A 5,000-nucleotide genomic window follows, 5' to 3' on the forward strand; every position below is an offset into this window, starting at 1 on the left:
CTGGTACATGCTGGACTTGTTTGCCGCGTCCACGGGAGGAAATAAAACACTGTTGATTAAAGAGCGGGACCTTTGGCTCTCTCTCGCCTTAAGCAGCTCTCCTGCGTCCACTTGGGGCTCCGAGGGCCGAGAGCACCGGACTGGCCGCTGCTTTATTAAAGCGCCGCAGCCCCACACACACGGCGCAGCGCAGGGTGTCATAAATAAGGCCCCGGCTGAGCCTCTGGGTGGAGAGGAGAGGAGAGGAGAGGAGAGGAGAGGCGGCTTATTCTCCACCCAGACTGGGGTGAAATAAAACTACACACTCAAGTCTCCCCTGAGCCACGCTCTCACACACACACACACACACACACACACACACACACAGCATGGACACATTTTACTGCCAAGTTCTGTGTGTGTGTGTTTTTCTTTTCCCACAGAATTAGAGTGGATTAAAGAGTTGGCATGAGATGGGCTTTTTTTTCTTTTCATCCGTAGCGTCAGATAACAGTGTATGCATTGCATGGGAATCCAACTTTTCTCATTGTTTTAATAATTAGGTCTTGTAATCAGAGCTATTGCCTCATTAAACATACATTTAGCATATTGCTAATGCAATTAAAATGTTAGCTAACAAACTAAGCCGCCAATACTGTAGTAAAGGCTTATGTGTGCTGCACTGGCATTAAATGGTGTTTCAGTAGACCAGGAGAAACATGCATCTCACTTATTCAGCACCATGCAGTTTAGTATTCAGTAACATGCAGTATAGTGTTGAGTAACATGCAGTTTAGTATTGAGTAACATGCAGTTTAGTGTTGAGTAACATGCAGTTTAGTGTTGAGTAACATGCAGTTTAGTGTTGAGTAACATGCATATCACAATTCAGTAACATGCAGTTTAGTATTGAGTAAAATGCATATCAGTATTCAGTAACATGCAGTTTAGTATTGAGTAACATGCATATCAGTATTCAGTAACATGCAGTTTAGTATTGAGTAACATGCATATCAGTATTCAGTAACATGCAGTTTAGTATTGAGTAACATGCATATCACAATTCAGTAACATGCAGTTTAGTATTGAGTAACATGCAGTTTAGTGTTGAGTAAAATGCATATCAGTATTCAGTAACATGCAGTTTAGTATTGAGTAACATGCATATCAGTATTCAGTATGCAGTATAGTAGTGAGTAACATGCATATCAGTCTTCAGTATGCAGTATAGTATTGAGTAACATGCATTATTCAGTAAAATGCAGTTTATATTGAGTAACATGCATCAGTAAGCTGAAGGTTCCTTGAAAAGCGCCACTGACAAAATGCCCATGTGCTGTGTGACATTCCACTGCTTGCTGTTCAAGGAAATGACAGATGTCCCTCTCATTGGTTTTATATGTAGGAAAACCAACGCACACCTGTGGTTTTTGCATGGTGCTGGTCGCAGGATGCACAAACATAGGTGAAGTGGAGGAGACCACACACTCTTTTCCCAATGCCAGTTTTATTGAAACAACGTTTTGGCCTGATGCCTTTTTCCAGTGAAACCCTCATTGATTTAATAGATGTGACACCAGAAACACAGCCATGACTGATTACGAAACAGAAGAACAACCTTTTTGAACAAAAGCCCCCATTACTGTAACAAAACCAGAATGTCAACTGGACACACCCTTAAATGTTACTCAGCTTTTCGCCACTGACCATGTGTTTTAGATTGTCAAAATAGAGCCCCTTGTGGCCCCGGCAGTGGCGCAACTGGCTGGGGCACCTGCACCGTACGCCGGCGACCCGGGTTCGATTCCCGCCCCGTGGTCCTTTCCGGATCCCACCCCGACTCTCTCTCCCACTCACTTCCTGTCATTCTCTCTACTGTCCTATCCAATTAAAGGCATAAAAAGCCCAAAAAAAAAAATAAAAAAAAAAAATAAAAAAAATAGAGCCCCTTGTGTTACAGTATGTTGGTGGTCTCGATGATGACTAACCTGAGCTGTGCCTGTGCTGTAGCTTCCGCACTCATGTGTGTGTACTTCTGTAGTTCTGTAGAGAGCCGTTCCCCCTCTGGACACATTGAGAAGTGAGCCAGACGACTGCGCTCTGTCTTCGCTAAGAGACGGGAGAGTTCAACTCGGCAACACAGTACAACAACATTGTGTCCCACTGCAGTCGGGCCAGTGTTTGGTGTACATGAAGGCCATTTGCGGAGGACACTGGAGAAAAGTATTAGAACCAAGTTGGTGTGCTGTTTTTTTTTCAGGGCTGAAGCGAATACGTGAAAGGTTTTCTAAGGATGATATGAGTTGGAGCATAATCAGCTGCATAGAAATAGACCCTCTCCTCCTCCTCCTCCTCCTCCTCCTCCTCCTCTCTCTGTCTCTCTTTTTTACTCTATCTCTCTCTTTCTCTTTTTCCTCTCCAACTCTTCTGCACAAAACCCTTCATCAGTCACTGAGCCCCACTTACTCAGCAGACAGCAGATCCATTCACACGGCACACACCTTTTTCTGCTCCATTTCAGCTCAAGAGGAATACACACACACACACACACACACACATGCACACACACATATATTTTCTCACACACAGACACTCACACACACTTGCACAGACATACACTCTCTCTCTCTCTCTCATACACACAGAGGTGCACACACACACACACACACACACACACACACACACTCATCACTTAGTTGTGAAGAGCCACCTGTAAATGAGCATAGTCTGGGTGCAGTGAAGACAGCACTGGGAGCTGAACATATGGCTGAGTGTGTGTGTGTGTGTGTGTGTGTGTGTGTGTGTGTGTGTGTGTGTGTGTGTCTCAGTGCCTCCACGCCTCATATAGCCACATAATTGAGCAGCAAACAGAGCAGGAGGCCGGGAACAGGGATTTATATACGAGAGACATTTTAATCAGGACCATTAGCATTTCCTCCACCGCGAGCCGTTTTTAAACATCACATTTCATTTTATGGCAGAATCTAATACACTGTAAAATGGCTTTGGAGTTAACCTTCTCCAACCGTCGTCCATAACATAAACAGACGTGGAGAATTCAGCAGCGTGATATGAACCCTGGTCCTCAGTTCACGCGCACTAATGCTCTTATGCCCGGAGTGTGTGTCACATATTATTTAACGTTAAACAAAATGCACTGGAACACTCCGTGCTATAGTTAAACTCTTACACAAAAGAGATCAAATTGTGCAAATGAAATGTTCAGAACTTCATGGACAGTGTGTGAAATCACACACAAGGTCAGATGTGTTTTGTTCACTGTGCTATGGGGACAAATCATGAGTCAACGCACACACAATATAGACGGCCTTGGGAACTGGACCAGCAGTGTCCTGTTGTTCTAACCGGACCGACCGGACCGACCGGACTCTGTAAAATCTGGACTCCAGCTGGGCAGAAACTCTCAGCCTGAGTGGAAGCCCACCCTCCCACATACCACAAACAACCCTCTGCCTTTTCCTCAAATGATAAACATTGTATTGTATTACAAATGCATTCTATCTCATAATGTATTCAAATGAAGATTTGTAATAATTAAGATATTAATAATGCCTTATGATCAGTGTGTAACTGGTTCCCCTGTTTATTCTACATAATGCAAAGGCCTGTGTACTGTGTACATTGTAAGGATTTCAGCCATCGACAGTGATGTCACACTTCCACTCCAATAGAGTAAGAAAGGCCTTGTTGTATGACGATGCTGTTGCTAGCTTCAAGTTCATATTTGTATAATATTTTGTGTCAAGTCTTTGTGAAACAACCCAGTTAGCATAGTGTCTCCACATGCTAAAAGTGGTGTCTTTTTAGTCTGGTGTTCACCCCCTCTTCACTAATGCCTCCATATCTACAGTATGTGTATGTTTATGTGGATGCATATTCTTTGTAACGGCATCTTCTGTATCTTCAGACACACTCTGATTACTGAGTCGGGGTGAGGGAGGTCAAACAGCAAATAAAGAAGTGTCAATTAGAGAAGCAACTCAGCTCTGGGTCTCCCAATGAGGCTGGATTTTAGGATTAACGAGAGCGTTAACGGGCTTCTTAAACAACGACGGAAGCAAACGACACATAAAAGGCTCTGAACAGCTCCTTCACAAAGCGTCCTCCTGCCAAGCCTCCTGCAGTGCATAAATCGATGGGGAGACAGTTGTTCTGCTTGCAGCTACTAAACCCTTTTAGAGGGAGGATCGACCTGATAAAGCACATCCACAGAAGAGACCTTTAAGACTGATAACCATATTATTTCGGCTATTCTTTTTTTGAAAATAATTGTTATCAATTAAAAAAAAGGAGAAATGGCAGCCTTTCACGTGAACATTCCCACAGAGCAGATTTGAACACCTGATTCAAAGTGACATTTGACTTAATTCACCGCATCGCAAGACACGATACCTCACAAAACTTTACCATGACAGTGACGCACCTGAAGCACACCTTTAACACAGCATGTCCAGCTGGATATGTCACACAGAGATCAAAGGCCTCATTAATCACCATGTGCATGACCAGGGGCTAGAGCCAGACGACCATTTAGTGGTGTTAACAATCACATGCTGAGCTGGTATCAACTCCTCCTTACACATTATATGAAATCTCCCCTCTAGCGAACCACATTTTTATTCACATTAGAAGATTAGGACACAGACTGGAAATGAGCTGTCCAGTCCCTTGGTGCTGTAGTAGCCTTTGTCCACCAGGACCAGGCACGGTGCTGAGGCCGCCATCTTGTCTCAACAGACTGAGCTAACATACACAGACTAGACTAGGCAAGGAGACAAGACTGAACCAGGGAACACACAGGTTAGGACACACAAGCTGGGCTAGGACACACAGACTAGGCTAGGACACACAGACTAGGTTAGGACACACAGACTGGGCTATAGGACACACAGACTAGGCTAGGACACACAGGCTGGGCTATAGGACACACAGACTAGGCTAGGACACACAGACTAGGTTAGGACACACAGACTGGGCTATAGGACACACAGACTAGGCTA

The sequence above is a fragment of the Sardina pilchardus genome, chromosome 14 (assembly GCF_963854185.1).
Source record: "Sardina pilchardus chromosome 14, fSarPil1.1, whole genome shotgun sequence".
Taxonomy (NCBI): Eukaryota; Metazoa; Chordata; class Actinopteri; order Clupeiformes; family Clupeidae; genus Sardina; species Sardina pilchardus.